The sequence below is a fragment of the Panonychus citri genome, unplaced genomic scaffold (genome assembly GCF_014898815.1).
Source record: "Panonychus citri isolate SS breed McGregor unplaced genomic scaffold, ASM1489881v1 Contig00049, whole genome shotgun sequence".
NCBI lineage: Eukaryota > Metazoa > Arthropoda > Arachnida > Trombidiformes > Tetranychidae > Panonychus > Panonychus citri.
This window is the reverse complement of record NW_026515454.1, coordinates 1,244,538-1,256,435: the sequence shown is the minus strand read 5'-3', so window position 1 is coordinate 1,256,435 and position 11,898 is coordinate 1,244,538. Positions and strand designations below refer to the sequence as shown.

The 11,898-nt window shown below is 30.8% G+C and overlaps 1 long non-coding RNA gene across 17 annotated transcripts; it reads right to left on the bottom strand.

Annotated features, from left to right (window-relative positions):
* Window positions 1–3,261: 3,261 nt before the first annotated feature.
* LOC128385499 (uncharacterized) lies at window positions 3,262–11,870 on the bottom strand. 17 transcript variants are annotated; one of them, XR_008324763.1, is made up of 8 exons: window positions 11,717–11,870; window positions 11,491–11,587; window positions 11,019–11,174; window positions 9,443–10,819; window positions 9,321–9,360; window positions 8,304–9,242; window positions 7,749–8,155; window positions 5,559–7,043 (listed from the first exon to the last, which is right to left on the bottom strand). It is a non-coding gene; the product is annotated as an uncharacterized LOC128385499 (long non-coding RNA). The 17 variants fall into 17 exon arrangements; XR_008324759.1 differs by having other exon boundaries at window positions 5,560–7,043; window positions 8,304–10,126; window positions 10,237–10,249; window positions 10,365–10,819; window positions 11,717–11,869; XR_008324762.1 differs by having other exon boundaries at window positions 8,304–9,360.
* Window positions 11,871–11,898: the final 28 nt, after the last annotated feature.

The following is an 11,898-nucleotide window of genomic DNA, read 5'->3' as shown; positions in this document are numbered from 1 at the left end:
TTAACTTAATCATTGTTACGGTTGTTGTTGTTTTTTCCCTTCTCATTGTTTCCGGTCACTTTTTGGGTGTCAGTAGGGTGTCAATATTGTCCAAAATGATTAGTATTAATGGTCAAATGTTTAATTAGTTTGGTGAAACCTTAAAAACGAGTGAGACACTTACAAGGTAAAAGGAGTTGAATGGAAACATTGATATTTTTGTTATGGACTAATGAATGTCCAGTTTCCTCCATTGTGGTAATGGAAACTGACCCAATGATGACCAACACTCTGTTATTTCCTAATGTTATTAATCAGTAGGAAAATAATGATAATAATCAACAAGTTGATTCTCACGTTTTTCCTTTGATTGTATTGTCATTGAATTAAAGTGATAAATGATTTAATGTAATGAGTTGTGTCTCTTTCCAACTGACCATTGAAAGTGAAGGGTCAAGACAAACAATTGACTTTGTTGTTGTTGATTATTAATGATTAACCAATAATCGGGTTAATTGAAAAATATCACAATTAACCAGATTGTTAAGGTAACTCGTTAATTGTAAGACAGGAAAAAAAAAGTTAGAAAACAATTTATCAATAAGTAAAACGATTTGATTGAAATTGTTTCTCCGTTGATTTAATTATATTAACTTTCGACCTGTAAGTTGATGATGATGGTTGATGTTAATTGTAGGCCATCTAATTGATTATCAGTTGATTTCTTAGTGAATTTGATTGATTTGAAATTGATGGTCAAATGATGACAGACAAATGATTATCTTTCTTGGAAGGGAAAAAAGTTGATCACTGAATGTGGAATAAAATCAAAGCCTAATTGTTACTATTCTGATGTAATTGCATCGATTATGTTTGTGTGTGGTAATATCAACATCTTCTTCCTCTCATCATCATCATCATCATCATGGTAAACCCCTTAATTGACCTTCCGTCATCACAAATGACAAAAAATTTAACCTTCAATCGACAGCAAGATAAACACATAGACGAATCATGATCGGTTTGAAAAAAGCGTTTAAAACGCTGAAAGTACATCAACTGTCTTGCATTCTCGTTGTTATTGGCAGGTTGAAACGTGGTTACCGAGAGATGATGATGATGATAATGATGGAGATGATGATGATGGTCAAGATGATGAAGAAGCTAAAACATAAGAAAATGCTGATTATGTTGAAGGCAAGTCGAAAAGGCCAAAGTCTTTTCGTTGTGGAAAATGGGAACCACCATCAGGACAGGTGAGAAAATGTTAGGCCACTTTTTTGTTTCTCTCTTTCTCTTGTGGCTCAAGATGATGAAAAATAGAATCCAAAAGGAAGATATTTAAGAAGATGAAGATGAAGGTGAAACAAGCAACAGGCTCTTCTCTCAATAATAACAACTGTTAACCATTGACAGCGAAAATATCGACCTTTTAACTTTGAACTTCTAGGGATCAACAACATGAAAGGAAGAGGAAAAGTTCACGATGTTTCCTCTATTCTAATGTACATCCTATTAATACATGTGAACATTTGAAAAACAAGAGAAACTCAAGTTGATTGTTGCAAACAATTAGCCTCAGTTTGGGTATCGTGTTGGTCCAAAAAACGCAACAAACTAAATTAATCTTAGAAATCAAGTAATGTTGCTAAGTCAATTTGAGAAGATAATTAATGTTAATCATGTTATCGATTAAATTATATGATAGGAATATGATATGATATTTGGAAATGTAAACAATCACAAATGGAATCAAATATTCATAATGAGATCGAAGTGTGGATTCAAAAAAGTACGTTAATATTTATGAAAGGGAAGAGAGAGAGAGAGAGAGAGAGAGAGTGAAATTATCATCATCGATGCACTAGAAATAAAATGATCGGTAATCATCATTATGATGATTTTTGGGATACATGAGACACGCGCGCTCGATAGTTTGATTAGGGTTTTGATTGTCAATTTTTAAGGTACTGTTGTTATTACTGTTGATTGTTGTTGATTATAAGCATACATAATAACAAAAACATGGAGACACAACCTGCGTGTTGATAGCACATAAGCGTGCCTTCAGAGGAAATGCAATAACACCCGGAGTCGCGAGACTTTCTCTCCCTCACAAATTTTCATAAGCATCCGTTAGTATTATTATCATAATGTATTAAATAGAGAGAGAGATATCAGGTCCTATTCTCCCTCTTTATCTTTCTCTCTCATTAGTTGATCTCCTTTTGATGTTTTTGTTGTTGATAATGATGATGAAAACCTTGTAATGAAAGTGAGGGGAAGTGTGAGTGTGTGGCTGTTTGTGCACTAGAATCACCTGCCTATCATACATAAGCATGAAAAATACGAGAGACGAACCTCAGTATCCACGAAGTAATAAAGTCTGACCTGACTCTCTCTCTCTCTCTCTCTCTCTCTCTCTCTCTCTCTCTCTCTCTCTCTCTCTTTCTGATTCCTTATCGAATGGTTCAAACAATAGGTATACACATAGACTTATGATACCTGACCTGAAAGAAAGAAGGGGAATAAGAGAGAGAGAGAGAGAGAGAGAGAGAGAGAGAGAGAGAGAGAGAGAGAGAGAGAAATAATGATGATAAGAGGGAGAGAAGCAGATTTACTCTCTCTTCCCTCTATCTATTGACATTTGAATAAATATTATATTGTTAACTGACATTTGGCTCGTGCCTCGAAACCCGCTTTTTAAATCTAATAACTTTCAACGATAAACTCATTTTCCAGCTGCAATATAATAAAATAGTATCAAGATAACTTACCTTTAATGATGAAAATGATGTTGATTTGATGAAGATGAGGATGAAAAGCTTAAGGCCATTTTCCTTACCATTTACGATGCTTATCATTAGAAATCATATTTTTTTTTACTTGTGGTTCGAGATTATAATATACATATTGTCTTCGAGTTAGTTATCAAGGTCACAGCAGTGAAAAAAACTCTCACTATTATACATCATTAGTATTAATTAATTAACCAGAAGAAAAAGAATATTAAAAAAAAAGAATAAAATTGAAACATTTAAATTAGATTATCAAGAGCATCGGTTGTAAAGATAAACGTTATTATCTTTTGAATTTCAAAGTGTCTCCTTTGCGATTAGTTTAGTGCTAACAGATGATCAGATTTGGAGCCAATTCAATTCTCGAATCGTTAATTTTATCGATACAATTTAATCAACCACAATTTATTTCCAATTCTACATTTGTAACTAATATTTTCCTCTAATGAGAAAACATTTACATGAGTAATTATTGGTATTTAATACGTTGTAATGATGGAGATTAATTATCCATCATGTAAGTATTTTTTACTCTTACTGGTCATTCGCAACATGTTAAGGTCAATGTTACTTTGTTTCTCTCTCTCTCTCTCTCTTTCGGACATGATAATAAATTGGACACTTAAAGAGACCATTGAGACAAATTAACATGGAACTATTAACAAGTATTTTTCTTTTTCTAATTCGCTTTTCTTTTAGGCTGCACCCAAGGGAGAATAGATTAAGATGATGGTGGAAGATGAAGATTATCCTCGAAATGGTGATTCCAGTAAACAAGTGCGATCCGTTATAATTGATAGAGTCAATATCTGGCACTAAAACGGACTATTAGGCCACTTATTTAGTTGATATAACTAATTATATTTCACAATGTTCATCATCATCATCATCATTTTTTACTTCATATTCATATTGCCTTCGGGCGATTTCATCTCCTATTGGCGTGAACTTACTTACCTATTACATCTTGGCAAGTATTTCATGTTGATAGAGATGATGAACAATTCTCGCTTCTACCAGAGAGAGAGAGAGAGAGATGAAGATAAATAACAAGTTAGAAAAGATGAGAAAATAATGAAGATGAGGATGAAGATGGTTGAAGAAGAGCGTTGATTAAGTGTCTGAGGATTTTTTTTCTTTAACCTGAGAATCTATTCTAACATGTATCTCTATGAACTGTGTGATCGACGCCCAGTGACCTTTTTCTTGACCATTTTTAAGGTCAGTTCTCTCCTAAGTCTATAAGCAAGAGAGAAAAAGATGATGACCAGTGCTAATAATGATAACATGATGATGACCAACAACAACAACAACAACAACAAGATCCCAGATTCTTGATTCTTGTTTCTTTCCTTGAAATTAACTTACAAGAAATTTTAATATTTCCTTGTTCATCCTCATCTTTATTAATCTAATATCTTGAAAAACCGTGGGACTCAAGAATCTCAAAATTATCATCATCAAGTTAATCATCACAATTAACTGACAATTTGAACAATTAACAAGAATTTCGTATTTGTAATTGTTTTTCGTTGCGAGTAAAAAACGATTCCAAAAGTTTATCGATCGCAACGATAACCGAAACTCTTGTTGTTTTTTGGATTTTTGGTAATTAATTAAGTGAGAAATCATTTAATTGACTAATTGTTGACACCGTAATCAAGGTAATTAACAATGACAGTGGTTAAATACACTGTTATCAAAGGATTAACGTTAAGATATCGACACACCTTTGGGATTAACTGTTTACTGGATGTTCAAAAGTCAAGGAACCGTGAATGACAAGGATGATAAGATGAAGATAAAAATATGATGATTAGTAACGGTAATTGTAACATAATTATTATCATCATTATCAAATTGTTAACAATTAGACTTAAATCTTTCCGGTTGTCAGTTTTATCCTCCATTGGATTTAAATTGCTTAAGGTTTCACTTTATTGAGGTTCTAATCTCATCTTTGTTATTATTATTATTAATTTTAGTTGATAATTAATTTAAATATGAATGAAAATTTTACTCAATTACTATCTAATTGTTGTTAATTAAGATGCTAATTAAGACTATTAACCATTAACACATGATAATGTTGATGATTAATCAACAGGTTGATGATGAAATTAAATGATAATTAAGTTGATGCAACAAAAAAAGGATGTTGATCCAACCGGATCATTGTCAATATCGCAACTATTAACTAATTGTCATTTGTTGATTGCTGTTGATTGTTGAGGGAAAATATTATTAATCATTGAGACAATTATTTCCTGTTGAACACACCCTTCAGGTGAATATAATATTTTGTTTAATTGTCTTTAATTGTCAACAATAATCAAACAAAATGTTTTCTCTTCATTTTAATTTAATCATTAATAACAATTAATAAAATCAACTTGGCAAATTAAATTAACCAATTGTTTTGATCAATCCTAATGATAACAATTTAGTAAATTATTGCTCATATATATATAAGTTAATATCTTAGTTACTAATTTAAAATTGATTGTTATCATTATGATAACAATTAACTTCATCGTTGAGTGAATATAAAATAAACTTGATTCAATGTTATCAACAATTAACAATCAACAATTAAGATAATAATAAATATTGGTTAACACGCAATCTTAAATTGTCAACGATGATAATAATTCAATGATAATTGTAATAATAATATAATTGAGTAAACAATTAATCAAAGTTGATCAGTTTAAATTGTTAAGTTGAGAAAAGCAAATTATCAAATTTAATTAAATATTAAAAATATTTCCAAATATTAACTTGATGATCACAATCAAGAATATAAATTAAACGATCAAGAATCAATTTAAAATTTTAATTATGATATTGTGTTAAAATTGATCACCATTGATTGTTAACGATGAAACAATTAATTATTTTAACAAGGAAAAGTTGATTAGTCGTATCATTTATTATCAATTGTTGTTAAGTTAAGGTGTGTGTATGTGTATGTTAAAGATTAGCCAATGGTCAGTTTCATGTAACAAGTCACGGAGATGATAAAGGTCAGTGTAAAGGTCAAGATAACAAGTGACCTGAGAGGATCAAGATAAGAATCAAGATGATACATTTAATCATTTGTATCTTCTTAATGATTGTCACCAATTGAATCTCAATGATTTATCACTATAACTCAATTGGAAAGATTTATTTTCCTTGCAAGAATCTGAAAAAAAATCTAAATTGTAGACAATTACAATTACTATTAAGCTTTAATCACGAATTGTTGTTGTCTCTAGAATTAACTATTAACAGGTCAGGTTAAACATTCTGATTGTTGCTAATTCTCACCAAGAATCTCACTAATTCTGTCTTAATCAATACCCTCTGATTTTGAGCATTTTTTTACCAATAAACAACATATATCATCATTTACTAATCACAATCAGTGGCATTTAATCATTATGCTTATTGAATTAAAGTTAATCAGATTAATGATAATAATAAATGTTATTTGTTGTTGTCCAAGAAACGGATTCACTTAATTAACTTAAATCGCAAAATTATCATTAGTGTAACAATTTAAGTTGAGGTATTTCTTTTCCTCCTGTTGGCAAATTGTTGATCAACAATTAAAGATGATTAACTTGGAGACATCTTAATCTAAGGTGAGTTTGACAATTAAACTGACCCATTGTTTATCAGTAGATTTGTTTAATTGTAATTGTAATTTGGTTTAATCATTTGACCTAAAATTTTTGTTTCCTTTTCAGTTTTTTTATGGTTAGTTAATTTTTCGTGTTTAATTTAAACAAAAAACTGACCATTGTCCAGATATTTTGTACTTTTTGTTATTTCCTATGTTATTTTCCGCTGTGTCTTCCTTATCATCATCATCATCATCATCCTTGTTTCCTCTTCCTCAGGGCATTTTTGTTGTCTCTTTGTCAAATTATTGTTAGTTTTTCTTGCTATCTTTTACTAACATGATTAACTTGATTGTTAATTTTTATGTGTATAAATTTTCATTCACACAATTAACTGTTGACCCAGTTGAATAGTTGGTTAATTGTGATTACAATGAGTTAATGTTTGTTCATAGGTTAGTCTCTATCCTACTCGATTCGGTAGATTAACATGATTAAGATTAACTTTTCCAATCTGTATTAAAGTAAACAATCAATTGGAAAGGATAATCAAATGAGTTGACCATTGGTACGATTTTTTTTTCTTGTTGGTCTTTGATTCCAATTGATTATTGATCGTTGTTTATCATCATAAAAATGCGCGAAAAATAATCGGAACCTAAGAAGGAAAATAAAATTAAAGGTTAATCAAAAGTTGCCAGAAGAATTAATTCTAATTCAATTGTAACGAAAACAATTGTATTTTCATAATTTCTATGTAATCAATAATATATTAGAAACTTCCGTTCGCTCCTTGATTATGAGGGATGAAATAGTAACTATTTAAGTAGTTACCTTGATTAAGATGATTAGAGGCTTGTTTATGTTGGGATTAGTAGGGAGAGGATAACGGAGTGAGAAAACTGACCCAAGAGAGAGAGAGAGAGAGAGAGAGAGAGAGAGAGAGATGAGGATGAGGATGAGGATGAAAATCATTTTGTTCCGGTGTAACTATTAATACACAGAGATGAACTTACCTTTTCGAGCCGAGCCTCGATTTTTTTAGTTATTTCCTTTTCCTAACTAATCACATTAGTAGTAAAAGTTAACACTAATATCTAAAGGTTAGACAATTATACTATTGAACAATCAAATAGCAATAATAATATAATCAACTGAGTCAATAATAAGTATGTTATATAAAAAACGGAACTTAGGGTAAAGGTAAGAAGGAGGTTATTAGGGTTGCGTTGTTAATATTGGACAATGATGATTATATTAGTTAGGGAGGTGGGAGTTGATATGCTTGGGGATAGGATTGTCATCTACTCACCTCTCTCTCTCTCTCTCTCTCTCTCTCTCTTTCCTCACTTTATTGACTCACCAAATTAGCCAATAGTAAAAATGACCAATCCTAATGTTGTCTATCCATAAGTTGTAATAGTAATCAAATTAACTTATTGTTAATCAAATGTTCCCGTTGATAAATTGACCTTTGTTTGGGATTGGAATGTATCATTCACATATTCATCGTAATTACCAATATCATTTACAGAGATAAATTTTCTCTTCCATTGATTGTTGACAATCAGTTAATAACGAAACCATTTTTTATCCTTTTTCTTTTCTCTCCTTTTTGACCAATCTCATTTTCTTATTGTTAATGGTCAGTTTTTCTCAGTAGAGAAAAAATATAATCCAAAATCCAATTAGGTGTTAATTGTCATTGTCCATTTATCATCAACTGTATTTCCATTGAGTGTTTATGAGAATTCTCATTCTGATTACTACCTGGAAAGAATAATCATTTATAAATCATGAGTAAACTTGATGAGAACAAATGTAAAAAAAATAGAACTTGAAAACAAGAAGATAATTAGAAAGAAAGAGGAAGAGAGAGTGAGAGAGAGAGAGAGAGAAAGCGGGAAGTGACCATTACCTTACGTGAGATCCTTAGACATCGTTTCCGGTTCCCGAAGATAATAGTTACTATTTTCATTTTTAGCTCATCACGATCGACCATCACTGTTACATTTACCTATTAGAAAGGTAAACAAGGTGGAAAAGTTAATTACTATTTAAAGTAGTTTAACTTGTTACAATTAGAGTTGATTTGGTTTTACTTGTTTACCAATGTTTTGCATTTATCTCAATGGTCACTTGTCAATATAAGGATAAGGTTAATGAAGATGTATCAAAATATGTAACAATTACAATTGTTTATATAAATAAATGACTTTTAACAAAAAGAGAAAATTAGATTTTCGTTTTTCTTCTGGTCAAGAAATTATATACATTTTGACCATTGTAATTGTTGACGATTTATATTGATATTGATAGATCTGTTTGCACGTTGTTGAAATTAAGAAGAAAAAAAAAATTTTCTCTTCCATCTCAATGTAATCACGAAATCAAATGATTAACTGTAATAATACAGATCATTTACTAGAAGATTATAATGATTCAACTAATCATTTAGATTCATAATCAAAACACATCAGTTAACGAATTTTTTTTTCTCTTTATACAATTGATTTGATTGTATTGACAATCAAATAAAGAGAGAGAGAGAGAGAGAGACCTGTTATTTAGGATAAACGTTAATTTGTTATCTTAAATTGTTTAAATTGTTTAGAGGTTAATAGTTAACACGAAGATATGAAAAGAAGAGAGGAAAAAAGTTAACGACAATTGATTTGAATTGAATCCAAACGTCATAATCAATCTTAATCCTCACTGTTGTTATAACGTTGCTTTTAAATTGGTTTCACTTTGCTCGTAAAGATGTTGATGATTAGTTGATTATAATGCCAATGAACTTTTATATATATTGTTCTGGTTTAAATCCATTGACCATTAGATATTTGAGAGCGATTTCCTTAATGGTGAATAAGGTGAATTGGTCAGTGTTTTCTTAAGATACACTTTGAGAAGTCAATTCTCTTAATAATCTTACAGATTTTTCGCCAAATTGATGAGATCTCATGGGTCGGTGTCTATATAGATTGTTGATGGATAAGAAGGAGAGAAAAGTAAAATTAGAAGAAAATTTTTTAACGAATCAATTGTTAGAATCACAGGTAGACAGGTTCAAGATTTTGGTTCCTTGTTATGTGTTGGTCAATTTGTGGATAAGATGGAGACTTTGATTGTTTGAATCTGAGAGAAAAAAAAGTTCTTATTATTAGAGTGTATGTATTAAGACACTTTGAGATGTTCTGATTGGGTCAACCTGTCCATTTTGACAATTTTCATAGATCACTCTATGAGGTTAAAGGTGAGAGATGCATTTTTTTGCTGACCACTAAAAGCGTTGAGGTGGTAAGATATTTTCTCTTCAAGCCTACTACCCACTGTGAATGTCTTATATCTCTAAGTATGGGTACTTGGTGGTGGCGATTACTTTTCATAATCACAGAGAAATGTAATTCAAATGTCCACTGAAAAATGTTCAACTTGACAGAATCAATTGGTTGATTGTCCAACAACCATCGCGATGTTCAATCAGCTAATTATTCCAATGATTATATAGCAACAGTTCCAATGGTTAATATGTTATATTTCGTCCGAAAAATTTTATCAACAAATTACGTAAATTAAGTAAGGGGATCGTCACCAGTGGTTAGATAGAAAAAGTTATAAATTCGTTGAGTTTTTTTTTATGTTTTCTCTTTTTGTTGTTTCTCTTTCTCTCAGTTTCCATTGTGTGTGTCCAGGTAAAGTCTCAATGGGGTTTGTAGCATGTTGATAATACGTAGCAACCTGTAAGGGGCCAGTGTAACGAGAAAGGAGAAAAGAATAAAAAAATAAAAGGTAAAATGAAAGAAAGGGAAAAAAAAGAATTAAGGTAAAAATAAGGTAACCATAATCACTTGTTGGTTTGATCTGCAAATTCCAAGAAAAAAGAAGGATAAAATTCAACTTGAAATTCAAACGAAAGATGAAAAGTGATAATAATGATGAAAGAAAAACACATTAAACTATATTGGCCTTTACGCACCAAAGGAACAGGTAACTCTTTGGTCAGTCCATTTTCTTTTCTTTTTGCTTTTTCTTCTTCTTCTTCTTGATAACACACCTTTTCTCGGTAACTTAATCCCAATAATCAACGAGACCTAACCTTTTCTTACCTATTTAGAAATGTAAACTTTTCTTTTCTCTTTTTTTTCTTCTTTCTTTCTTGTTGCTCTTTTGCCATTTTTCCACCTTAAACACTGTGTCCGAGTCTTTAGTCCAGACGAGACATTTTGTTTTTCCACTTGATTCACAGAAAAAGAAGAAAAAAAGAGAAAATCGTTCTTTCTTTTTGTTAATTTCCTCTTCCTTCGTCTTCCTTTTTTCTCTCTCTCTCTTCCATGGATTGGGTTGTTGTTGTTGTTGTTGTGGTTTTTAATGTTGACCGCTGTTAGACTGGACTCTCCATCATACACACTATGTATTTTAAGAAATTGGAAACTGTAGTAGAAGGAAAAAAAGAAAGATAAGAAAGATTGGAAATGAAGATGAAGATGAAGAGGGTAGGAAATGGTAGAATAGTGTATTCTGAAGGGGGAAGGGGGAATGGGAAATCGGAAGGAAGGAAGAAACCAAGAGAGAAAGAGAGAAAGGAAGGAAGGAAGAAGAGAACAAGAAAAGATCGAACGCAAAGGCTGACCCTTATACGAATTATTTTCTTCTTTTCTTCTTTCGACAAAATCTTTAAGGGGACAGGTGAAAATCTTTGAGCAGGTCAACGGCTTCGTTTGCGACTGCTGGTGATCATAAACAATTAACCAAACACTTTGACGATTACCAAGGATTCGAGTTGATTCTGAAAATGGAGAAGGTAAAAAATAAGATCAAAATCTTAAAAAAGTCAATCGGTTTTTTGTTCTCCCAAATAATTCAATTGTCTAATCAAAAGGAGAGAGAAAAAAGATTTCCTTTCCTATAAACAAAGGCGATGTTTACATAATCATCTCTTCATCATTCTCATAATTAATTGAAGTTTTTTTTTCATAAATCAATTCTGAGACTGTAATCAACCAACTAGACAGATTACCTGATTAAGAAATTACCATAAATTAGACTAAATTTAGGAATAAATTTCTGTAACAATTAAAATCTATAAACAGAAAGTAACTCACAAAGTAGACAAAGTAGAGATCCAAAACCTGTAGAATTAACGAGAATCCAATGATTACACGAACATTCAATCGCCCCAATGACAGAAAACAAAATCTGCTAGAAATGATTAACAGATGAGAAGAACAAAAAAAATGAAAGAAATTAAATTAATCCAGTTAACAATTAAAACCATGAAGAAAAAACAATCATCATAAATAAAAAAAACTTAACTTTCCATTTACTCACCGAAATTAATTCTTACATGATTAACTAACCCTTCCAGCGGTACATTTCCAGTCGAGATAAACCACAACCTGACAATCAAAATAATCATCACCAACTAATTAATAACAAATTGTTATTAACAATTAACATCTGTAATTAAATGAATTGTTAATTAATCAAAAAGAATCAAAAAAAAAACCTTA